General features: G+C 37.2%; 1 protein-coding gene across 23 annotated transcripts in view; it reads right to left on the reverse strand.

Annotated features, from left to right (window-relative positions):
* Window positions 1–27752, reverse strand: part of RASGRP1 (RAS guanyl releasing protein 1) — a 996665-nt gene that overhangs the window by 392484 nt on the left and 576429 nt on the right. For 22 of the 23 annotated variants that reach the window (XM_068549078.1, XM_068549119.1, XM_068549136.1 and 19 more), the window contains one exon: window positions 9715–9799. The gene's annotated coding sequence lies outside the window, so the exon portion shown is untranslated. Of the gene's footprint in view, window positions 1–9714; window positions 9800–17683; window positions 17714–27752 lie in introns of those variants that run through there. The other variant, XM_068549132.1, reaches the window with a different exon arrangement.

Genomic DNA, 27752 nt, shown 5'->3' on the forward strand with positions numbered 1-27752 from the left:
GAGAGGTAGAGATTAACTGAGTATTAGGGAAAGGACCAGTATTTCTTACCATCTGTGTGTCTGCTTTATTTACAGTCCCTTCTTTTGCATGCTTTAGGAGTGTCCACTGAAACCACACATCCTGAAATACATCTAATCATTTTTGCCTTAACTATGGACTGTGAGAAAAAGCCACTCAAAAGAAGCAGAAACTTCCAGACTGCCTCTCACTCAGCCAGGGGAGCTTGTCTCAGCAATTTTGACTGAATTCTCTTATTCTTGGTGAATTCTAAAAAGAATAGGGATAGGAAGCAGCTCTCACTGTATCTCAAAATATATAAACAAGATTGAGACAAACAAGACCCTTTCATTTCAGTTGAGTGTGTGGTGGGAAAGAGGTGGTGGTTTGCAAAAGTGTGGTACTGAAGCCAGACTGATGTAGGTTTAATTGTTGGTTCTGCCGCTGGTTATGTGATGTAGACAGTAGTGAGTTACTCCATCTCACTAAAAATCATAGTTTCCATCAATAAAACTGAGTTGTTCTGAGAATTCAATACAACATTTAAAGTGCTTAGCATGTTATCTGGCACACACCAAGTACTCAATAAATATCGCCCGTTATTATGGTTGTAAGTCATCTCCTGTATCAATATCTACTTAAGAAATATTTGCCTTTTTAATTTAGATTTAAAAGTTGTAAAACTTCTCCGTCCCCAATCCCAATACATGTACTGGCATTCTTTCCATGGTTCTGTGATGGTCCCGCCACCCTCCCTTCCAAACTCCTGTTCCTTTTCCTCCTCCCAGGTATTCCACAGGGAGCTGTGGACGTCTCTGAAAAACGGTTTGATGGCCCTACCACCTGCATGCCAAACAGTAAGCAACTGCTATTTGGCTTGGCTGTTTGCTTGACACCAACTGACTGCTAGTGGATGCCTATGCTTTTAAAGAGAAAGATCTTTCCAAATGATAAACTTCCAATTACACATTTGGTGCCTTAAATTTATTAGGCCTGCGGCAATGAACAAAGTGTCCTTGGTACTTGTTTCCAAGAGCAACTATAGTTTAAAAAGAAATAAAATTTCTGTTCATTTTTAATATTTGTTTTTCATTTTACATTTAAGGGAAAAATGCATAAGCTCTCCTTTCCTAAGAAGGCTGTTGCTCCAATTATTACCACTGAGGTTTTTTGCTTTGCCTCCAACTTCCCTAAGTGGTATCAATGGTGTTGACCCCTGACTCTTCTGCTCTGTCCCCAGGAAAACCAATCACAATATATCCAAGCAGACAATGGTTTGTTATGTCATCTTTGGGGCAAGTATGTGTTTAATTGCAAAGCAAATTCTCTTTTCTAAGTCTGAGGAATCTTGAGATTTGTTTCCCATTCTGGGTCTATATTCTTCTTTCTTTAGCTCTTTAGTATTTTTTAACTTTTCCATATCTTTGACTCAATCTCTTTCTCTTTCATAGAGCCTGATCTTTGCCTAACTTCCTAAAATAGAAAAAAAGCCCTTGTTTGTCCCCTTCATCTTTAATGCGGGAAGGAAACAACAAAAACAAAATGAAACATGCAGACATCGGTGTTGAAAGGAGAGCTGGCCTTGGGGTTAAAGGAGTTGCTGGTCACTCAGATCCAGCCCTTGGAATAGCGTGGGGCTTGGCCTTGGCAAGCTGATAGAGATCAGCCATGCCTGGCGTTCCTGTTGACATGTGTTTCAGGCAAGGGGGAAGTTTTTATCTCTCCCACTAAAGACCTGTGGCAGCACTCAGATGTTTACTCTGACTTGGGTCTTCAAGGTCTTTCTTCCATACTCTTCTAAGTAATGGGAAACTCAGTCTTTGTCATTACTTGGATTCCCTATTCCTTCTCAGTTCTCTTCTCTCCAGAATCAGACCCTGGTAGTAGAGAAATCTGTCTCCTTCTGTCGGGGTGTCAGGAGACAGGAGTAAATATTGCTCCTTCCCCTCTCTAAAGAGAGAACTTCATTGCCCCGGCACCACCTAACTCTCGAATTCTCCTGGTCTCTATCTCCAAATGCTCCCCTCTTATTCTGGATTTGGAAGATACATACATATTGGTTGTAGAACTGTAGAATTGGTTGTAGAAAAGTCTAGGTGGGGATCTTTAGGATGAAAGGTGATGGGAGCACTCTGGCATATTTATTCCCATTCAGAAGCATGAGAGCAGAAATAAAGTCACATTCTTGACCACGGCAGGATGTTCATGTGCTCAGTGAAAACTTCCCTGTCTCCATCATTCCCAAGATAGATAACTTGGTCTGTGCCATCCAGAGTTTCCTTTCTCAGCTCTGTCTCCTTTTCTAGGTGCTCTTCCTGTCCCTCCAATGGAAGTGTTTCCTAAGGACTAAGCTCTCTTGATATATCTCCTGTGGAATCAACTGCTCTATTCTCAGAATTCTCATATTTTACTTCATTTCATGTGACTTTTTATGTCTGTTATCTCTCACTTTGAATTCCAGTCCCACATTTCCAAATGACTTATGTGTACGTGGACAGTACACTGTCAATAGAAACTCAGCATGTCTAAGGTAGACCTCTTCAACTTTTCCTCATGTTGTCCTCCTCCCACACCCTTAATTTGTCAAGGGCACCACCATATTTTTAGGCTTCCAGCTTCAAAACTTTAGAAACATTTTAGTCTCTTTCCCTTAACTCCCACTTATCCATTCATTAACTTAACCTTGTATATCATTTCATTATAATCACTTTCATATATGTTCTTAAATTTATTTTTAAAATACCTTTTAAAGACTTTTTTCTTATTTTAAGAGCTATTTTCAGGTATGGTACAGGAAACAACAAAACTGAAAAATGCAGAAAAGTGCAAAGAAGAAAATGATGTCATCTATGCTTATACCACACAGAGATAATTGCTATTTATGCATTTTCAGTCTTGGTTTCCTATGTGTTGATGTATATGTACATAGAGTAAAAATATGGATTCATATTGTTTGCATTTACTATATTATTAGCAAGAAATTATAAACATTTTTAATGTTACTAAATAATTCTTGTTTGCTGCATGGCTTTCAATCAGGTAGGTATATCACAATTTATGTCTGTCTAAAGCTGTGCATTTATTATCATTTTTTTTCCTGTCAAAATAATTTCACATGAACCAATAAGACACACAGCAAAGAACTGACAGATTTTACTACATACAAATTAAAACTGTAATATGGATAATGACATGAATAAAATTAAAACAAAATGATAAACTGGGATAAAATATAAATAACCTGTATAACAGAAAAGAGACAATAAATATATAGAGCGTGCCTTCAAATTAGTTTGAAAAAGGCCAACAATCCAGTATAAAAAGGGAAAACTACCACAGAAGATAACTCAAAAAGAGGAAACAACTGATCAATAAACAAGAAAATAGGACAGGTGAAAAATGGTGTCTCCTTGTTTTAAATTGCAGTAATGCTTTATAACAATTCAAATTATAAAAGTAATATATGTTCATCTTAAAACATTTAGTTAATACAAAGATGCATGAAAATTGTATCTGAAATCTAAATAGTCAGAGATGATCACTGCTAATATTTTGTTTGTCTTCTCTATATTTATCTAATAATTAAAACAAGATCCTTTGTTTCTCTTCAAAACCATTCCTTTGACTATTCTAAATATTTTCTGTAGTTATAACTATAGCAACAAAATAGAATATAAAAGAGAAACTTGAAGAGCAGATTTAAAAATTATAAATTAAGGATGACTGGAAAAAATAAAGGAGCATTAGTAAAATAATTGTCACATAAAGTAGAATTTAGGACAAGAAATAAAAGCATTAAACAAAATTTAAAATTATTTTCTTTTGAAAAAGACACAATCTGCATGACATCATCTCTAATATCTAAAATCACTTTCACTTACTTATCCTTATTTGCTTAATTACTTCTCATTACAACTGCTCCTATTTTTAAGATATTTCAATTCATCAAGAGTGATATTAAGCACACATTTCTCAGAAAAGGTACTTTTTGATGACTCTCTCTTCATCAAGAGTCATATCTTGCTAACCATTCCTTTTTCTCCTTCATATCTTGCTAACCATTCCTTTTTCTCCTTCCTAGATTTATCTTCCTCTACCCAGCCTTTAAACTTTGGGTTTTTGTAAACTCAGTCCTAGATTTTGTTCTGTTTCTATACTATCCTCTCTCCCTGGGTGATCTGAACCACATCTAGTTTATTAACCAGTATATTTTACTTTCAGATTTTCCTATGTGTACAATCATGTTGTCTGTGAATAAATACAATTTTGTCTTTTCCTTTGCAATTCGTATGCCTTTTATTTATTTTTAACTTGTCTTATTGCAGCGGCTAGTACATACAGTACAATGTTGAATACATGTGATAAGAATGGACATTCTTGCCTTCTTCCTGATCTTAGGGAGTGAAAGCAATTAGTGTTTCATCATTACATATAATGATAGCTGCAGATATTTTGTAGACGTTCTTTATCAGGCTGAGAAATTTCCCTTCTTCTAGTTTATCAGAGTTTTATTTATTTTTAAAATCACGAATGGTTCTTGAAGCTTGCTTTTTCTGCATATAAGGAGATCTCATATTATTTTTTTTCAAGATATTGATATGAAGATATGAACTGATTAATTTTTGAAAAGTGAAGTGATCTCACATTCCTGAATAAACTCTACTAATTCATAATATATTACCTATTTTATATACTGATGGTTGCAATTTGCTGGTACATTGTTAAGGTTTTTTGTGTCTAAGTTCATGAAGGATACTGATCTACAGTTTATTTTCTTATAATGTCTACAGTTTTGGTATCAGGTAATACTGACCTCAAAAAATGAGCTGAGAAATACTTCCTTTTCTTCTATTTTCTGAAGCGTTGGTGTAGATATTTTTTTCCCTAAGTGTTTGGTAGAACTCACCAGTGAAGACCCCTGGGCTTAGAGTTTTTTTTTAGTTTTTGTCTGTCTTGATGTACAAGATACAGTACATATCTAATATGAGAAGATTTGTTCCTACGATTTCTTTAATAGATATGGGGCTCTTTAGGGTATCGTTTTTTTTCCTGATTAAGTTTTATAACTGTTGGTGGAAATGTAAGTTGGTGCAGCCACTGTGGAAAACAGTATGGAGGTTCCTCAGAAAACTAAAAATGAATTACCATATGATCCAGCAATCCCATTCCTAGGCATATATCCAGACAAAACTATAATTCAAAAAGATACATGCACCCCTATGTTCATAGCAGCACTATTCACAATAGTCGACATGGAAACAACCTAAATGTCCATCAACAAATGAATGGATAAAGAAGATGTGGTGTATACACACACACACACACACACACACACACACACATACACACACACAATGGAATACTACTCAGCCATTAAGAAAAAAGAAGTAATGCCATTTGCAGCAACATGGATGCAACTAGAGATTATCATAGTGAAGTAACTCAGAAAGAGAAAGACAAATGCCATATGATATCATTTATATGTGGAATCTACAGTATGACACAAATGAACCTATCTATGAAACAAACAAAATCATGGATGTAGAGAACAGACTGGTGGTTGTCAAGAGGGAGGAGGCTGGACAAGGGATGGAGTGGGAGGTTAGGGTTAGCAGATTTAAGCTTTTGTGTATAGAATGGATAAACAACAAGGTCCTACTGTATAGCACAGAGGACTATATTCAATATCCTATGGTAAACCATAATGGAAAAAAATATTTTAAAAAATGTATATATATGTATAACTGAATCACTTCGCCATGCAGCAGTAATTAACACATTATATATCAGCTATACTTCAATTTTAAAAAGTTTTATAGTTTGTGCTTTCTAAGATTTTGTCCATTTCATCTAAGTTGTCAAATGTATTGGCATAAACTACTGCATAATACTTTCTTACTATCCTTTTAACGTCTTTAAAACCCATGGTGATTCCTCCTATTTTAATAGCTGATATTGGTAATTTGTGTCTTCTATCATTTTTTTCTTGATCAATCTGACTAGAGCATTTTATCTTTTATCTGAAGCAGCTCATTTCACAAATGAGCTATGCTCAAAATGTATTTGACTGTTAAAATGACTTTGAAGGACAGGAAAAGAACACATATTTTAAATGAGGCTTTGTAACAAAAACAACACAGAAAGAAATAATTTCCTTTGCTGAAGAAATATGGCAAATCCACACATATATTTTTGTATACAAATGAATTACTCACAATGGCAAATCTCAGATTCTTCTCACATTAAATCAAAGATAGTATCAATTAAATTGTCACCTCTGTAGTTTCCTATACTTTACCAAAGACACTATTATCGCGGATCTGGGGTAATAGGAGAGTAATTCAATATCACATTAAACCCAATTCTATTTTATGTTTTAGACTTTGCCTCTCAACTAATTTCATACATTTACAAATTGAATTTTTTCATCTTGAAGTAAAATTGAAGCAAATATGAATTATGCCAATTATAGTCATACTGGTTAAATAATATGGCATATAATATTTACCTATAGGATTAGCAAAGATAAAAATATTATAATTCTCAATTTTTGTGAGGATAGGGTAAAACTGGAACTCTTATATATAGTCAAGAAGAACATAAATTGCTACAACCTCTTTGCAAGGAATTTCAAAATAGGTAATACGAGCCTCCATGTTTTTCATACTTTCTAAATCAATTCTTTCTTTTCTTGGAAATTATTCTGAGGAAAAGGTTAAATACGTGAACAAATACAAATATGTTCAGAAATGTTCATAGGTCAGTTATTTAACATTTTAAAAGCCAGACACGATGTCCAATGATTGGGGAACAAATTTAAGCAAATTTTACTAGGTTGAACCATGTCAAACTGCCGTTTTTTAATGATGTGTGTAAATGCTCATACATTGGTACAATATATGGGTTCAAAAATCATATTTTCAGGATGCCTTTGAATATGCATGTGTGCACAGACAGACACACACACACAGGCGCGTACACACGCACCCCTGATGACCTGTAGTTGTCTTTGGGTGGTGAGATGTTTTTTCCTTTTTTATGTATAACAACAAGATGGTGTTACTTTTGCAATCAGGAACAGGTTATATTAAATAGAAACACAGAAGCTACCATTTTCCCAAATAAAGCAGAAGTACCTGTCTCATAATCTCCAATTTCAAAGAACTTCCAAAGTTAACTAATTCTTGACTTTTTAAAATCAGTTGAAAGGAAAAAGAACAAGCAGGATATATGGAGGGATTTAGTAGTATGTCTGGAAAGGAGGGAATTCACAGATTTCCAATGATTCGAGGTGACAAACCTCCGTCAGGAAACATTTCGACCTCTGTCTCCCAAGGTGCTAACGGACAGTGAGATGGAGAACACCATGATGAATGCTACAGGTAGTCCTAAGCATGCAAGCTGGGCAGGTTTGTGTTAGGGAATAATCTTCCTACAGTACTTTTTCTGGAAATGTTTATCAAATCACTAAGGTACATTTGGAGAAATGGCTAGCTAAGGCTACTTCCCTTACTTGACAGTCAAAGTGATTACACTGGAAAGCTAGTACCCAACTTTAACTGCTAAGAAAAACTAAATGATAGTAAGGAAGAAAGGCTCACTAAATAGAGAGAAACAACATCCCTTCCATGGAAAGTATTCCATTGTCAGCCTACTTCTGGTTTGTCCATTCTCTTCTCCCAAATGCTTTGAAAAGAGTCAAGAACTACATCAACTGTAGGTGACTTATGCCCTTTTATTCAGATATTTTCTTCCTCTACATTTCCTGGGCTCACTCAGGAAAGCCAAAGCCAGCTGTATATGGTGTTTTGACACTTGTGTGCTGCTAATGGCCATAGTCACCATTCCAGTCATTTTAAGATACCTTTTAGGCATTGAGATGTATTTTTAGGAAAACACCATAAAGGATTTGAATTACTGAATTAAGATTTCTAAAACTTTTATTTAAACAAACTGCCAAAAATATTTTCAAAACCAAATCTCTCTACTTATTTTTGAGCTGGAAACAAATATTTTTGAACCCTACAATGCTGGAAGTTTAGAAGAGATTCTAAATAATGCTGAGTTTACAATATGAGAAAAAGCATCCACTTATTTCTTTTAGGGGAGGTGTAAAGTAGGGGCTACCATTGCTGACTTTTTGGCACATTGAGAACTAATAACAAAGTTTGTTCCTTGAAAGGAGATTTTTTTCACACTGGTGAGCCTTAGAGAAAAATAATATTTATTTTCAATTTACGTGGCTTAAGGTTTCCTTCCTTTACTTTCAGCCTTTAAACACAACATAACAATCGTCTCCTCCTGCAATGGGGGCTGGAGCATGTTAGGACAAGGTGTTTGTATTGGACTTAAATATAGCCTTTTTGCTTAGCAGTTTAGAAAGTTATGTAAATGAGTCCAAAGTCATATATTTAGTTCATTCATGGAGCGTCACTCTTCTCCATTACTTTTCTTTGAAGAACACCCCAAAGGGAGTGAAAACTAGACAAATAAAATCTGATGGGAGAAGGAAGTCTTAAAAGTCAAAGTTAAAAGCTGTTGCCTTGCGTGTGACCTGGTGGTAGGAAGACCTGTGTGGGCCAGGGACAGCACAATGGTGCCTGAAGAAGGTGTCAGAAGAGGAGAGATGAACCACCAAGGCAATGGGTAGGGGCATACTGACAGCGTGATATTTGCCTAGGGTGTTTGCTGTGGCTGGATCAGAACAAACCCATTCTAGTTACTAAGTAAACAACTCAGAGGGTGGCAGGGCAAGAGCATCAGCTTGAGATTCAGTTTTGATTTGTTATACAGCAAGATTGTTGGGTGGGAAGACCAGAAATCAAATTCTTATCATGCGACCCAAGTTACGACGACACTTTGGGGAAAAAAACAGAGTGTGGAATCAACCTCTGGGGTTACAATCACAGTATCAAGCTGTCATTCATTTGGCTCTGGGTATACAATACAAAGCATCTGCAACTTAATATTCATTTATTTAGGCCAGAGTTACTCCAGGGCCCTTTTACTATGCCCAGTCCATAAGGAAGGATTATACATGTTTCAAGTCTTGTTCAAGAGAGCACATTTTTAACATTAATATTAAAAACAAATATTTTTTGTAATATTAAAAACAAAAAAGGAAACATCCTCTCATTGTCATCTCACAATCCTTGTTCAAGCATCTTAACAACTTTCATCTCATGAATGTGGGAATGGAAATTATCACGAGAGTGAAAAAGAAGGTACCTTCTGTAGGAATTTTGCACTCTTCTCTGCTGTCAGATTCCATCTTCTTGGCAATGTACCTGGATGCTGCTGGGTTCCCTGACTCCTGAATCCTTTTCCTAATCTTTAAGCATGAGTTTCTGGCCCAGCAATGCTCTGTCCTCAAGCCTAATATTGACTCCCAGGTTATGGCACTCTCCTTTGAACCCAGCCCTACCCAGACTTGTATACTTCCCTGTATGGGTCAATGGGACACTAAGCTTGCTCCTTACACATCACCAAGCTTCCTAGGAATGATGGGAGTCACCATGGCTCACTGCTATTTACAGGGCTATGCCAGGAAGACAGAGGTAGTAATGAAGTCATGATGCCTACGAGTCAGTATTCATGTCAACAGAAGTTAATGCCTCCTCCCACTGCCATTCATAATCCTCTTCAACCACTTAAACAGTCCATGCATATCTCATGATGAGGTGCAGGAGTGAAACAAGAGAAACAGGACAGTGTACCTGTCTGAGGACTCTTGCTGCCCATTCAGAGATGTTCTCCTTGGATGTCTTTAATATTATTTTGGTCCGGTGGGCTTTTGGCATCCTGTGACACAAAGCACAAATTCATGAATCAGAGGGGTACAGGTGCTTCCTTGACAGTTTGACATCAGAGAAACTGCATTTGCAGCACTTGTATCAGTAGATCAGAAAAATACCAACAATTTTATAAGTCTTACATATTACCTAGGTGAAGGTAAAACATTGTAAGTCACAAGGGTATACAAGTTATCACTGAAAAGACCTAACTAATAGATAAAAAAATTAAGAATGATAAAAATATCTATTCATCAGAGAGAGAAGAAGTATTATTAACCAAATCAAATTTAACTCTAGGTATTCATACTCTCTTCAAAAAAGAACTAACTAGTCACATGATTGTTATACTTGTTCCCATCTCCCAATGAAATATTGTAACTGTGAAGAGACAATAATAGCAATGGTCAATTGAAAAGGAAAGATCTACCTATAACTTAGTAAAACAACTTAAATTTCATAGAGGGAGTTAAACAAAGAGACAGAGAAAGAGAAGTGTATAACAATACACTTTTAATGAATTACCATAAAGCTGTCCCTGAGGTGTGGCCAAGGTGGTGGAGCAGGAAGCCCCTGAGCTGATCTCCTCCAACAGGCACAGCAAAATCACAACTATTAATAGAGCAGCTATCTAGGAGAATGAACTGAAGACTAGCAGAAAAGATTTTCCGCAACTAAAGATAAAAGAAGGAACCACAACGAGATGGATAGGAGGGGCAGAGACACAGTATGGTCAGGGCCCATATCCCTCAGTAAGTGACCCACAAATGGGAGGATAATCACAGTTGCAGAGGTTCTCCCCATAGAGCTAGGTGTCCGAGCTCCACGTCGGGCTCCCCAGCTCAGGAGCTCTGCATGGAGCTTCCAGAATGTCTGATTTTGAAGGCCAGTGGGGCTTGTGTACAGGAGAGCTGGAGGGCTGTAGGAAACAGAGACTCCACTCTTAAAGGACAGGAACAAAATCTCACATGGTCCAAATCCCAGTGCAGAGGTAGTACTTTGAAAGGAGCCTGGATCACACCCATTGGTTGATCTTGGAGAACCTCCGATAGAGGCAGGAGGCAACTGGGATGCCCCCTGGGGACACAGATACTGTTGGCAGCCAGTTTAGGGAGTTGTTCTACCAAAGGACACTGGTGCTGGCAAGCATCATTTTAGAGCCTTCTCTCTAGCTTATTAGCACTGGAGGCATGCCCACCCTCCAGTGGGCCAGCACCAGTCCTGGGACCCCGTGGGCCAGGCAGCCAGCTGCCCTGGGACCCAGCCTTGCCTACCAGTGGGCCAGCACCAGTTCTGGGACCTCCCAGGCGGCAGAGCCAGCCATGCCAGACCTGGCCTCACCCACCAGTGGGCCAGCAGCCATTGCACAAGGCAGGGCTTGGCAGCCAAATGGGCCAGAGGCCAGCACTGTCAACCAGTGTACCTGCAGTAGTTGGCCCACCACCCTCGAAAGGCCCATGCATCCCACATAGGAGGCACGCCTAAAGCATATAGGTCTGGTGACCAGAGGGGAGCATGCTGTTGGGCCATATAAGACATCTCCTACATAAGGCCACTTCCTCAAGCTCGGGAAACATAACCAACCTACCTAATACATAGAAAAAAAAACACAGAGAGTTAGGCAAAACCAAGAGACAGAGGAATATGTTCCAAATGACAGAACAAGACAAAACCTCAGAAAAAGAACTAAACAAAGTAGAGATAAGCAATCTACTTGATAAAGAGTTTAAGGTAGGGTTTCCCTGGTGGCACAGTGGTTAAGAATCCGCCTGCCAGTGCAGGGGACACAGGTTCGAGCCCTGGTCTGGGAAGATCCCATGTGCCGTGGAGCAACAAAGCCATGCACACAACTACTGAGCCTGCACTCTGGAGACCGTGAGCCACAACTACTGAGCCCACATGCCATGGCTACTGAGGCCCATGCACCTAGAGCCCGTGCTCCGCAACAAGAGAGGCCACTGCAATGAGAAGCCAGCGCACCGCAACAAAGAGTAGCCCCTGCTCACTGCAACTAGAGAAAGCCCATGCGCAGCAACAAAGACCCAATGCAGCCAAAAATAAATTAATTAATTAAAAAAAAAAGAGTTTAAGGTAATAATCATAAAGATGCTCCACAAACTTGGGAGAATGAACACTGAGAATTTTATCAGAGAGTGAGAAACCAAAAAATACACTAGAAAGAATCAACAGTAGACTAGATGATACAGAGGAATGGATCAGCGATCTGGAAGACAGAGTAGTGAAAATCACCCAAGCTGAACAGAAAAAAATCATCAAAAAAATGAAAATAGTTTAAGAGACCCCTGGATCAACATCAAGTGTGCTAACATTCACATTATAGGGGTCCCAGAAAGTGATGAGAGAGAAAAAAAGCAGATAATTTATTTTAAGAAATAATAGCTGAAAACTTCCCTAACCTGGGAAAGGAAAAAGACATCCAGGTCCAGGAAGCACAGAGTCCCAAATGAGATGAACTCAAAGAGGTCCACAAGATACATTATAATTAAAATAGTAAAAATGAAAGATAAAGAGAGAATAATAAAAAGCAGCAAGAGAAAAGCAACTAGTTACATACAAGGGAACTTCCATAAGATTCTCAATTGACTTTCAGGTGAAACTGGCAGGCCAGAAGGGAGTGGCACAATATATTCAAAGTGATGTAAGAGAAAAATCATATAACCAAGAATACTCTACAAAGCAAACATATCATTCAGGTTTGAAGGAGAGATAAAGAGTTTTACAGACAAGCAAAATCTAAAAGACATCAGCACCACTAAACCAGCATTCAAGAAATGTTAAAGGGACTTCTCTAAGTGGAAAATTAAAGACTACAACTACAAATACAGAAAATTATGAAAGGAAAAAATCTCATTGGTAAAGACAAACATACAGTAAAGTATCAATCACTTATAAAGCTAGTAGGAAGATCAAAAGACAAAAGTAATAAAATAATTCATATCCATGATAAGTAGTTAAGGGATACAAAAAGCAAAAAGATGTAAAATATGATGTAAAAACATTAAGCTTCAGGGAGTGGGGAGAGTAAAGATGCAGGGTTGTTAGGATGTATTTGTGCTTAAGAGATCATCAGTTTAAAATAATCATATACATATACAAATACATATAAATATATATGTGAACTTCCTGATAACTATAAACTGAAAACCTATAAAAGATACACACACAAAAATGAGAAAAAAATCCAAGTGTAACACTAAAAATAGTCATCAAATCACAGGAAAAGAGAGCAAAAGAAGAAAAGAACAAAAAAAAACCCTACAAAAACATCAAGAAAACAATTAACAAAATGGCAGTAAGTACATACCTATCAATTATTACTTTAAATGTAAAATGACTAAATGCTCCTATCAAAAGACACAGGGTGGCTGACTGGATAAAAATTTTAAAAAACCCATATATATGCTGCCTACAAGAGGCTTATTTCAGACCTAAAGAGACACACAGACTGAAAGTGAAGGGATGGAAAAAGGTATTCCATACAAATGGAAACAAAAAGAAAGCTGAGATAGCGATAAATATATCAGGCAAAATAGACTTTAAAACAAAACTGTAACGAGACAAAGAAGAACATTACATAATGATAAAGAGACCAATCCAACAAGAATATATAACAATTGTAAATATATATGATATGCACCCAACATAGGAGCACCTAAATACATAAAGCAAATATTAATAGACATAAAGAAAGAAACTGAAAGTAACACAATAATAGTAGGGGACTTTTAACACTCCACATACATCAATGGACAGATCTTCCAGACAGAAAATCAAAGAGGAAACACTGGCCTTAAATGATAAATTAGACCAGACAGACTTAATATATATCTATAGAACGTTCAATCCAAAAGCGGCAGAACACAAATTTTAAGTGCACATGGAACGTTCTCCAGGATAGATCACATGCTGGGCCACAAAACAAGTCTCAGTAAATTTAAGAAGATTAAAATCATATCAAGCATCTTTTCTGACCACCATGCTATGAGACTAGAAATCAACTACCAAAAAAATGCAAAAACCACAAACATGTGGAGGCTAAACGATACGCTATTAACCAAGTCACCGAAGAAGTCAAAGAGGAAACTAAAAATATACTTGGAATCAAATGAATGGAAACACAACTTTCCATAATCCATGGTACACAGCAAAAGCAGCTCTAAGAGGGAAGTTTAGAGTGATACAAGCCTACCTCAGGAAACAAGAAAAATCTCAAATAAACAAACTAATCTTACATCTAAAGGAACTAGAAAAAGAACAAAACTGAAAGTTAGTAGAAGGAAAAACATTAATAAAGATCAAAGCAGAAATAAGTGAAGTAGAGACTAAAAAACAATAGAAAAGATCAATGAAACTAAGAACTGGTTCTTTGAAAAGATAAACAAAATTTGATAACCTTTAGCCAGACTCATAAAGAAGAAAGAGAGAGGCCCCAAATTACTAAAATCTGAAATGAAAGAGAAGTTACAACTGACACCACAGAAATACAAAGGATCATAAAATATTACTATGAACAAATTATACACCAATAACATGGACAACCTAGAAGAAATGGGTAAATTCCAAGAAACATATACTCTCCCAATATTGAATCAGGAAGAAACAGGAAATATGAACAGGCTGGTTACTAGTAATGAAATTAAATCCATTATTAAAAAAAAAAAAGAAAACACCCAAAAAACAAAGTCCAGGACCATATGGCTTCACAGGAGAATTCTACCACATTTAAAATACAGTTAACATCTATCCTTCTCAAATGATTCCAAAAAAGTGAAGAGGAAGGAACACTTTTGAACTCATCCTCTGAGGCTAGCATCACTCTGATTCCAAAACCAGACAAAGCACAAAAACAGAAAATTATAGATTAATATCACTGATGAACATAGATGCAAAATGCTCAACAAAGTATTAGCAAACTAAATTGAACAATATGTTAAAAGCATCATGCACCATGATCAAGTGGGATTCATTCCAGGGGTATAAGTATGGTTCAATAGCTGCAAATCAATCAATGTGATATATCACAATAACAAATTGAATAAAGATAATCATATGATCATCTCAATAGATGCAGAAAAAGCTTTTGCCAAAATTCAATATCAATTTATGATAAAAATTCTCAACAAAGTGGATATAGAGGGAGCATACTTCAATGTATAAATGGAGCATACTTCAACAAAATAAAGGTCATATATGACAAACCCACAGCCAAGGTCATGCTCAACAGTGAAAAGCTGAAAGCATTTCCTCTAAGATCAGAACAAGACAAGGATGCCCACTCTCACTGCTTATATTCAACATAGTATTGGAAGTTCTAGCCACAGCAATCAGACAGAAAAAGAAGTAAAAGGGATACAAATTAGAAAAAAGTAAAATAGTCATTGTTTGTAGATGGCATGGTGCTACACAGAGAAAATCCTAAAGATACCACCAAAAAAACTATGAGAGCTCATCAGTGAATTCAGTAAAGTTGCAGGATATAAAATTGTTGTACAAAAATCTGTTGCATTTCTATACACTAGCAACAAACTATCAGAAAGAGAAGCTAAGAAAACAATCTCAGTTACATTTGCATCAAAATGAATAAAACACCTAGGAATAAACCTAACCAAGAAGGTAAAAGACTGATCCTTGGCAAACTTTAAGCATTGATGAAAGAAATTCAAGACAACAAAAACAAATGGAAAGATGTACTGTGTTAATGGATTTGAAGAATTAATATTGTTAAAATGACCATACTCCCTCAAGGCAATCTACAGATTCAATGAAATCCCTATCAAAATACCAATGGCATTTCTTTCTCACAGAAATAGAACAAATAATTCTAAAATTTATATGAAAACACAAAGACCCTGACTAGCCAGAACAATCGCGAGAAAGAAAACAAAGCTGGAGGTATCAAACACCCTGATTTCAAACTATACTACAAAGCTACAATAATCAAAACAGTATGGTACTGGCACCAAAAGAGACATACAGATCAATGGAAGCAAATAGAGATCCTGGAAATAATCCCATGCTTTATATGGTCAATTAATCTATGATAAAGGAGGCAAGACTATGCAGGGAAAAAGTGTTATTGGGAAAACTGGACAGTAATATGCAAAAGAATCAAACTAGACTACTTTCTCATACCATATACAAAAATAAATTCAAACTGGATTAAAGACTTAAATGTAAGTCCTGAATCCATAAAACTCCTAGAAGAAAATATAGTCAGCTCACTGTTTGACATCAGTCTTAGCAATATTTTTTTGGATATGTCTCCTCAAGCAAGGGAGACAAAAGCAAAAATAAACAAATGGGACTACATCAAACTTAAAAGCTTTTGCACAGCAAAGGAAACTATCAACAAAACAAAAAGAGTACCAACTGAATGGGAGAAGATATCTGCAAATGATATATTTAATAAGAGTTTAATATCCAAAATATACAAAGAACTCATGTAACTCAACTTAAAAAAATAAACAACCCAATTAAAAAATGGGCAGAGGGGCTGAATAGTTATTTTTCCAAATAAGACATACAGATGACCAACAGACTCATGAAAAGACACTCAACACCACTAATCATCAGGGTAATGCAAATCAAAACCACAATGAGGTACCACCTCACACTTGTCAAAATGACTATCAACAAAAAGACAACAAAATCGTAAGTGTTGGCAAGGATGTGGAGAAAAGGGAACCCTTGTACACTGTTGGTGGGATTGTAAATTGGGGCAGCCACTATGGAAAACAGTATGGAGGTTGCTCAAAAAGTTAAAAATAGAACTGCCATATGATTCAGCACTTTCACTTCTGGGTATTTACTCAAAGAAAACAAAACACTAATTCAGAAAGATATATGCACTCCAATGTTCATTGCAGCATTATTTACAACAACCAAGATATGGAAAAATCCTAAGTGTCCATTGATAGATGAATGGATAAAGAAGATGTGGTATATGTATGTATAAACACACACACACATATAACACAATGGAATATTACTCAACCATTATAAAGGAAATCTTGCCATTTGTGACAACACAGATGGATCTAGAGGGTATTATGCTAAATGTATTAAGTTAGAGAAAGACAAATACCATATGATCTCACTTATATGTGGAATCCAAAAAAATAAGACAAACAAACAAAACAAAATGAAAACAGACTCATAGATACAGAGAGCAAATGGGTGGTTACCAGAAGAGAGGTGGGTAGATGGTGGGGGAAATAGGTGAAGGTGATTATGAGGTAAAAACCTCCAGTTATATAATGAATAAGTCACAGCAATATAATATAAAACATAAGAAATATGGTCAATAATATTGTAATAACTTTGTATGGGGACAGACGGTTACTTGACTGATAGTGGTGATCATTTCATAATGTATGTAAATGTCAAATCATTCTGTTATATACCTGAAACTAACATAATATTGTAAGTGAACTATATTTCAATAAAAAATTAAGCAAAATAAATTTGGTAACATTTACAGATTAAAAAAACTATTCCTTTAAGTCAAATCACAAGCTATTTTTTTTTTTTTTACCTGACAGCACCGTAATTGCACAATACTGTAAAATACATTTGATTTCACTTTATTTATTAGATGCATTTCTGAATATTATCAGCAAAGGGAATTTATATATAATAATTTGAATCAAATAGTTGTGTCCCTTTTATATGTGTTTTAACTTAGAAAACATAGTCTTACGGAAATTATATCTACCTCAGCATGTATTATAATAAAAATCACACTTAACATTGATTCTGAAAAACTTTCTGAATTGTTCTCCTTGTTGTGTAGGAGAGTACCATAAACTCTGCACAAAGAAAATACTCCACAGTAGGTTAAAGCCACGATGCACCAATGCATATTAAAACGTACCACGTATACAGTAAATTTCCTCAGACTTCTCATTCCTTTGAAGATGCTTAATTGTGAGGCCAACAGAGCAGTGAGTCCATTCTCTTAGGGATAGAGCAGTACTTGCTCAGTGGACGTTCTTCTCTTCTCTCAAAAAACAATTCCTTTTGTTTCTACCTGTTGGTTTTAGAAAGTGTTGCTCACCTACTACCAGAGAAATATTTTAAAGTAGCAGCTATAAATCTAAATTAATTCAATATGATTTCTTCCAGAAAGCCAGTTAGAAATGATTTGAAGAAGTTCACCTGGATGTTTACAAAGTGATCTTTTATTTTTGTTTCTTTGTGTACCACCATCAGCGAGAAACACAGCAGACTCTCGATAGAGATGCAATGCAGGCTGGAGCCCCAAAGTCAGAGAAGGGGCAGCCCTGACATTCATATATTTAAATCAAGCCACCACTATGAATCATAAAACACAGAAAAACAAAATCATTCTAGAAGGATATGTACTCAAGGTAATATATATTTACACATATTTTCTGTGAATGCCTACAAGTATGTGTTTTCTGGAAAACATAAATTTTACCAAGAATTTGGAAAATTGTCTCCAATTAGTTGGCACTAAGGAATTTAAGCACTGGATTGGTAATTTAGCTATCTATGATTCCAACCCTGTGACTCTATGTTCTATGAAACCTTCTGAAAAACTAAAAGGTATTTTTAAAGGTCTTATTTGTTTTGTAATTTTGAAAACACCATCTTAGGACAAAAGACTTCTTGATACAGTCTAGATAAGCAAGAACCCTAATTAATAAAATTACCTTCTGACTATAATATTCTCATCCTATTTGTCCTCATCATTTTGAAAGAATGGACGCCAGCATTTAAAAGCCAATGTAAACACCAGAAGTCAATGGAGTTATTCAGAGAAAACTTCTGGTCACTTCTAAAGATGCAGCATTTTTTAAAGATTCCATTTAGTCTGCCTGTTACAAGCAATTTAAAACTTTCTTATTCTTCTTTATGTGGAGTTACAATTTCTGACTAAACACTTTTTTAAAAAAAAAAACCAATATTTTATTTAGTTATTGGGCAGTTTAATCCAAAATACAGCTCCACAGTATGTTTATGAACCACTAGACAGGAATGATATAGTCCAGTTTAGGAAGAAAACATTTGTCTAGCCTTTAAGGATTTTATGTCTTTTCTATTAAAAACAGTTAAGACAGATTGAAGATTTCACTTATTTTTGTGTACATTTTATACATAATATATATGCATAGATTCAATCGATTAAAAATGTTTGCTACATTACCTCACACTAATTATTAATATTGAAGTACAGATCTTAGATCTTCTCCATAAAGTCTAATGCATAAGCTTTTCCTATGCTTAAAGTGATAAAATGAAAGGAACAATTCAAATAAAATTATCAACTATTCTTTATTCATAATAACTCTATTTTAATATCTTTTTAAATCTTGCAAAAATGGTAAATTAGAAGATGATTAGTTGCACTTGCACCTTGAAGCTGTATTAAGGCAGTGGATTCAAGTTTTCTGATGGAAACTTCTAACCTTAATACCCTAAAACCAAAGCAAAACAAAGTGTCCAAAATTTGCAGTTTTCATGCAATCTACTTTCATAACGAAAACACTGGTGGCTAAGGAAGAAACAGAAACTTCTCATGAGGAGCAGAGCATTATAGCAGAGTGAAGCTCTGCCCTTATTCCTAGAAGCAGTGCTGGCGAGTGAAAAAAACCTCTAGAATTCTAATACCCCAGATGTAAGGAAAAGCAAATTCAATGAATAAGCCTATCCTTTCCCTCTTCTGACTGGACCCACCAAAAATGGCTCCTTGGTGAAAATACATGAAATGGAATAAGTGGACCAAAAGATGATACTCTCTGATGGAGAAGGAGGGTCCATAGATAAGCACTGAGCTGCAGGTATAGCATTAATATTTGGCATAATCAATCTATGTAGCTATCATCTATCTACCTTTCTAAATTATATATTATACAATATATTTACATGTTATTTTATAATAATATTAATATAATATATAATGTAATTATATTAGATATTAATCTTTCTTATATATTTAATATAATTGATAATATCTGTATTATATAATCAATATTACTATATAATATATATCATACCTTATATACATATCTTAAATATGGGTATGTGTGTATGTATAATATATATAATACATAATATATTTAATTCAGAGAATAATAAAGAACTATTAGAAATGAAGAATTAATAGTAGAAATGAATAATTCAATAGAAGATTTAGAAAATAAAGTTAAGGAAATCCAGAAACTAGAATTTTTTGAAAAGAGTAGAAAATAAGAGGGAAATAATTTAAAAATTAGAGCATTATAAGAATGTGATGTGCCATTTGACTAAAAGGAGTTTCATAAAGAGAAAACAGAGGTGAGGAATTATCAAATGAATAATAAAATACAATTTCCTAGAACTGAAGGAGAAAAGTCCATAGATTAAAAGGGCCCAGTAAGTGTTCAGAATAATAAATTGGAAACAAAAAAAGACCCACCAGACTGATGACACAGTTATGCTAACATGAGATTCTCTGTTTTGTAACCAACACTCTTTTTTTTTTTTTTTTGTAATCCATAGTGAAATAAGTGACAAATCTGACCTGCTATTTTTTCCAATCTTCAAAACTGAACCAAACTCTATGATGTGGGTCAGACTTTATGAATTAGAAGTTAGAAATTTTAGAACACTGGCATAAAAATAATATGTATTTGCATCCAGAGAAATAAAGCACATCAAATAAATAGGTCAGTATCAGAATGGCACAGAATTCTCAAAGCAGCACCAGGAGCTAAAAGAAACTAAAGTAACACCTTCAAAATTTGAAGGGAAATGATTTCTATACCTAGACAAACTGTTAGTCAAATATAAGAACATGAATACATTTCCAATATAAAAAATCTAAAATACTGACCACCCTGTCTATACCTTTTCTCAGGAAGAAGTTCTACTCCACTATTATAAGAGTTAAGGTAAAAAAGATAGACACGCAACCTAAGAGGTCCAATGTAGGCGAAAAGCAAAAGGAACTCCCAATCTCCAACGTTTGGAGTTGGGTGGGGAAGGAGTGAGGATGGAAAGTTCCAGGAGGAGTAGCATAGCCAAATCCAGGTTGATTTCCCCCAGTGAACTCCTAGGATAACAGCTGCCCAGCAGACCCAGAGTCACTATGCCATATAAGAAGAGTTTTAAAGTTCTAACAGGGGGCTTCCCTGGGGGCTTCCCTGGTGGCACACTGGTTGGGAATCTGCCTGCCACTGCATGGGACACGGGTTCGAGCCCTGGTCTGGAAAGATCACACATGCCGCAGAGCAACTGGACCCGTGAGCCACAACTACCGAGCCTGCGCGTCTGGAGCCTGTGCTCCGCAACAAGAGAGGCCACGATAGTGAGAGGCCCGCGCACCGCGATGAAGAGTGGCCCCCACTCGCCGCAACTAGAGAAAGCCCTCGCACAGAAACGAAGTCCCAACACAGCCAAAAATAATAAATAAATAGATAAATAAAGTTCTAACAGAAGTTTGGGAATAAATTAGTAATAGGGCCATAAAAACAAAACTACTAAAACCGAGGCAGCTGATTACCTCAGAGGAGAAAAATTACCAAAAAGAAAATGTAATTATAGTATACCACTTGGCTCAGCTGCAAACAATGAAAGCATAACATATTGGTCATAAAATTAGGGCAATGAATATTGGTTTTGTTTCTTAAGTGATTTAACCAAGTAACAATAGCAGTATTTAAGTTTGGTCAGTGACAGGTTAGTCAGTCTTTGGTGGGCTCCATTTTCCTCCATTCATTCAGTGAGATTTACTTAAACAGTAACATGCATGGCCATGCTGAGAAGTAGAAAACAATATTTTTTATCCTACTGCCATACCCAATGCCAACTCTTGGCTTTTCTGACTGGCTTGGCTCACCGGCCAGATTTCTTAATTGCAAAAGTGAGTCATTAAAGTTGAAATTAAGGTAGCTTCTTCATTGTCACAGTTGGACATGGATGCCTGTGGGAAATCAACCTGGCTTTGGCTATGTTACTCCTCCTGGAACGTTCCATCTTCATTCCTTTTCCACCCAACTCCAAACCTTGGTAATCCATGCTGTATTTCTTGCTCTCCTAATTCTAATGCTCTTCTATTTCCTCTCCTTCTTCAAGAGCAATGGTCACAAAATGATGCTCAAAGACCCATGTTTTGTTTGTCCTGAAAAGGGTTTTAATTTATTGTAAGCATTAACAAAATTGGGGGATTCACTTAAAAACCCCAATTTCTGTATTTTCTTGAAAAATTGTAAGATCAAACACACTGGTCATCCATTCTGACATGACTGCAATTAGCAAAAGCTGAGTACTGACATGCATATTCTTTCTAATTCACCACAGTTCGACACTCTTTGATGTCTCTTACCCCCAGCCTATTTAGTTCCCTTATGCAATTTCCCATTCTTGCAGACATTTGGGTTTACAATTCCTGTTCTAAATTCTGGTTTCTGCGCTACAGCTCTACTGGTGCGGCTTGCTTAAAGGTTAATAAAGGCTTCTTTTTTTGCTATCACTGGTGGCCTTTGGGCAGAAGTCTTCCTTCTTATATTTCTGTGCTGGTTGAATTTAGGGCCACTTAAATGAGATTCCTGTTCTCTGAGAGATAATGTACCTCCTATTATCCCTGGACCATCATCCCATGAACTTCTATGTCAAAGCAGTTCTGGTTGTGCACCCTTTTGTTTGCCACTGAACTTGAGCCAAGAATGTTAATTTTGCCGTCTGTAAATGTTTGATTTTGTAGCTCTGTTTAAACAGTGGTTTGTGGCTCTTCCTTGATTTCACTTCGAGTTCCATTAAGGATCTGGACTGTTACCAGTTACGCAGGGATGTGAAGTGTGTGACAGAGGAGACACTGAGTTGGTGCTTGGGAGACATGAGTGCTGGTTCTCTCCTTCTCTACTCAGTAGATGTGTGATTTTGAAAATGTCACAATCTTTCTGAGATGCAGAACTAGGGAAAATAATTTCTTCATGGGTTTAAGGCTTCATAATTTTCAGTGAAATTTTCTGTATGTAATCTCATTTGATGTCTATGTTTTACAAATGGGGAACATTAAGGAAGAAGTGATTTGCCTTGGATCACAGGACTAGTCCATGAATGAGCTAGGACTGCGATCTAGTCTTCTAGTTTCCAGGTAAGTCTTTATTCCACTACACAACAGGGCATTCCCCAAAAGACCCCGCCTTTTTTTGAGGTACTCTTTTTACCATTCTCTGTTTTTAAAACTCATGATCTCTTTTGTGTCAGCCTCAATCTATTCCCAAAACAGCATTCACAATCTGAATGGAAAACATTGTGAGGAGAGGGCCTGCGTTCATCAAAATTTTGCTCCTTCCATTTTCCATGGTCAATGACATAGGCTGGACCTTAACAGGGGTCACTCTTTCAACACTGGTTGAACACTGAGTTAATGACACAGGCATACTCTAATCTCTGAATTAATTATATATAGGGCGAGCACAAAATTTATCATCTAAACCTGGACCCTTTGGAGAAAGGAAGAGGCATAATTTTTTACTCTTAACATGTATTAATTGGGATAATCATTCTCACATAAAGCATTTGCATAGTGCCTGGCACATAGCAGGTATTCAATAAATGGTAACTTTTAAAAAGAACCTTACCAAAAGAGGTGAAAAGAGTTGATAATTTACTAAAGAGTATACTTAAGAATTGTTCCCTTAAAAAGTAGCCCAGGGCAATGGGTTTATGGTGGGGAAAAAAAAGTTTTATTTCTTGTACTTAATGTGGAATTTGAAGTCTATTAGACTTTCCACCTAGGAACCAGCTGCAAGGGTGAAGAACCTCTGTAGGCAAACTTAGAGGTGAAGATAATTTCTAAGGAGAAGAACTTGGAAGACAAAGAGTCAGGGCCACAGAAACAATCATTATAAAATCAGGGATATTGGAAATAATATTTTATAACAAAATACTAGAGCTCAGAGATTCTACTTGTTTTTCAGTTTACCTCAAAATATTTGTTATTGTTCAGTTTTATTTTCTGGAGGAAGAGATCAAATTGAGACTATTTTTAAAGCAGTTTGTCCCTGTGACTCTCCCAGGGTTAGAAGACAGTACTCCCAATTTCCAACGCCACATCCCAAGGAACACACAACTTACTTTCCCACTGGTGTTCCATGGGATTATCTGTAATGCCGGGCTGCCTTTGTAGGCTATCCTTTTCCTGGGGAGCAGGCGTGCTGAGAGGCAATCCATCTTACTCCCTTCCTTCCACCTTGAGACTTGCCCCTTGATTTCTGAGGTCTGATCGCTAACGTTTCAGCACCAGCTGCAACCTAATCCTTCAGCGAGTACAGCTGAGCTAAATTAATCTAATTTTTTTAGCCTTTGCACCCTAGATATCAATCTCCTGGGCAGTTAGCGCTCCCTGAGCCAGGAATGGATTCCAGAGCCCCTTATAACTGCCCGCTTTGTGCTCCAGCCCCCAAGCTGCAAACGGCCCTGTGGGCACCACAGAGCTACACAAACATTTGTTCCCACAGCCGACTGGCTTCCTTAGGCCAGTGCGCCTAATGAGCTGGCCGTTACCCGTAAATCAAGTCGAGCATACACAGTTCGGGCTTTCATCAGGTGAGCCCCATTCAGCAATGCCTTTGAAGGAGGGGCCCCCGTGGGCTGCAGAGGCTGTGCGCTGCCCAGGATAAACACCCCATCTCAAAGATGTTGTTCTGTTTTGCAGACTGGCTTGTCGTTAGTGGGAGGAAGCGTGCTGGGTTGCCAAGTACCAGGAGCGGACTGATGTGACTTGGGAGCCAAGGAAAAGAAACACACACACACATACACAAACACACACACACACACACACTCCCAAAGATCCCAGCTGGAGACATGAGGAAAACAGAAGGCATGAAAGGCTCACATCCCATCCTCTCACCCACGGATATGCCATCACCAGGCAGTCAGCAGAGAAGTGGCATGTGTGGCTTCAATGAGATCTGGCATGAGGACCTCTAGCAGTGCTCTAGACAGCTTGACCGCCAGCCTGGGGACCCTCATCCAGTGCCTTCCCATCCTTTCCTTGCTGAAGCTTTCCCAGTCTCCTCTGCCTGTTTTATGCCTTCTCTGCACTCCTCCTGTAGTTACAGTCTAGAATGTTCCACTAATTAACTTCCAATCAGAAAACAAGACAGAAACAGCATATGATGATTTCTCACGCTTTTGTTTTCTTTACCCATCTAGGGCAAACGATTTTTCACATTGGTTTAGAATCTCACTCCACTTAGTACTTAGCAAATGCTTGGTAAATTTTATATTGTATTGCTTTTTTTCAAAATTCTTTTACAATTACTCTATTTTATTCATTCATTAATAATAATAATATTAAGTAAATACTTACCCAGTACCCAAGATCAGACACTATTCTAGGGGCTTGGGGATACAGTGCTGAACAAGAGTGACAAATACCTGTATTCTATGGAGAGAAGACAGACAATGAGAAAACAAATACAGGATGAAATTTCAGATAGTAATAAGTGCTATAAATACAATTTAAGTGAGAGAGGGGATAAAGAGCGGTGATAGGGGTGATGGTTGTGGGGTGTTTTCAACAAAGCATCAGTCAAGGCCTCTCTGAAGAGCTCACGTTTAAACGGAAGCTTATTTGAAATAAGGAAGCAAGAAACCGGAAGATGTGGGGAAGAGTATCCCAGCCGGAAAAGAATGCAAATGTCCCAAGGTGGGATGAGAAGGTGACTTGAGGGACAGGGGAAAGAGGGAGGCTGAATCACAGGGAGAGGAGCTTAGTGTAGGAGATGGGGTCAGAGAGGTGGGAAGGAGCTATACCTGACATGAGTGCTACGAGGAGGGACTACGTGTGGTATATGTCACGTCCAAGTATGAGCATCATACAAGTTATCTCACTTCCTCAGATAAACAACCCCATTATTATCCTCTTTGCAGGCTAGGGCTCAAAGTGGCCAGATGACTTGCTAGAGTTTGCACAGATGCTAAGTGACAGAACCAGGATTTGAAGGCAGAGCTCAATTCTAAACTCCTGCTTTATCCACCATAGCTTCTTTGTTTATACTGTTCTCATTTCTATGATTCCCTCCTAATCAGCTCTAACTCTCAAATGCCACCCACATTTTAAGGCCCATTCCAACTACCATCTCTTCCATAATACATTCATATGGATTCAGATGGATGCAGGGATATCATCTCTGCAGGCTTCACCTCGTATCAAATTTCACTAAGTGTTATAAAGCAGATTTTCAAAATGAGTGAAAGGAGGTCAGTTTGTTCATACATTAGTTCTGCTCTCATGACTCTGCTGTTACATGGTGGGTGGTGTATTATCCTTCTCTGGATCCCTCATAAGACCTAATGGAGCATTTGTAACAAGAATTTGAATAGCTGTGTTCTATTTTGTTTTGACTAAGAGAGAAGTCAATGGTTGGGTAAAATTTCACTGAGGAACTGGAGAAAGTCACTGGCCTCATTACTAATTCTCCTGAGAAAAGGGAAGAAATGGATTTTACTGGCCTCTGTTTCACTGCTCCATTAATCACTTTCACTGTCAAATATCATTTCCTTTTGTCAAATTTGCAGGGACTCTCATTAGAGACTTTCTTATGACAACTCCTTCTTTGTATATATCTCTTATGACCATGAAATCCTCAGTAATAATAAACAAGTACATATTTTACTTTCTTGAGATTGTGACCTCTGTGAAGAGACTCACAGAAGTAACACACATTCACTAGTAAGGAAAAGAACTGCCTGTGTTTCTCTGAAGTGTGCCGGAGCCTGGATGGGTGCATGTGACCTTCAGATGTTCTTGCCATGTGCCAATGACACTGAGATGAGAACAGACTGGCAAGTATGGAGGCTGATATGAACAGATCCAGTGAGTATATGCTGCCTGAATCACTTTATCAGAGGCTGGTATAGATTTGGTTTCTCTTAATAATCTTCTAGGATTGAAACAGGGAGTTCAAGAAATACGAAGGTTACTTCTATATTAAAAAAGAAAGCATGAAAAACACAGTCTAATAATTAAGGAATATGTTTAAGAAACTATTTAACAACTCAATTCTTAATCAAAAATTACATCAATTGCACTAGTCATAATATGTGTAAATGCACAGGGGCATGATTATCATCACTGGAGTCAATGATAAGAAAGATCTGCTGTATGTACCAAGTGTGATACTGAAATAGGTGTGACTTTACTTATGATTGTACCTATTAGATAAAAAGCTCTTTTGGAATTTTAGAGGAAATGCATGGAAGCACACTTAGCAAAATGTTCTCTCATTACAAAAATTGGCCCCTTGATTGGCTGGAATGTTGTGGAAACCACTGTAGCCCTTGGCTAGAAGCTGAGGTGTCAAGAGGCTTCTGTGACCTGTCACTGTACTCTTCCAAGCCCTGTCCTCCTCCCTCTCAGCACTTCCCTTCCATTCCAGTCCTGGACGTTTGCTTGTCCCCTGAAAAGTGATTTTCTTTGCCAGAGCCAGTGATTTTCTTTGCCACAGTCACTGGGTGCCTTCAGACAGAATCGCTTTCTGCCACCCTGCCCCCACCCTCATGGGCATGTGGCACTTCTGGCGCCAACCAGCTCCAACAGTTCTTGCTCAGACCTTCTGGGAGCCTGTCAAAGACCATTTGTGACAGGACTTGAGAAAAATAACAAAGCAGCTCTCCCCTCAAACCCTCTGAGGAATGTGAAAACCGGAGTGGGGACACATTGGCTCTTTGTAACCTCAGGTATGCTGTGTCAGCTGCCTTCTCTGGCCGGCGGGGCTAAGTGACAGAACACAATGAAATGCTCAACTGGGCTGCATCGGGCTAGTCAGGACAGAGGATGCATTTTATTAAAGAACGTAACATTGTGCCTCCTGCCAAACTGAGGTAATTTCCTCCCCTTGTCTATACTTCCTAGCATTCTAGATTTATACATTTTAATGGCGTTTGCCAGAGCTCACCTGAAGAAAGCAATTCTCCAATAAAAAACT

The sequence above is a fragment of the Eschrichtius robustus genome, chromosome 1, assembly GCF_028021215.1.
Source record: "Eschrichtius robustus isolate mEscRob2 chromosome 1, mEscRob2.pri, whole genome shotgun sequence".
Taxonomy (NCBI): Eukaryota; Metazoa; Chordata; class Mammalia; order Artiodactyla; family Eschrichtiidae; genus Eschrichtius; species Eschrichtius robustus.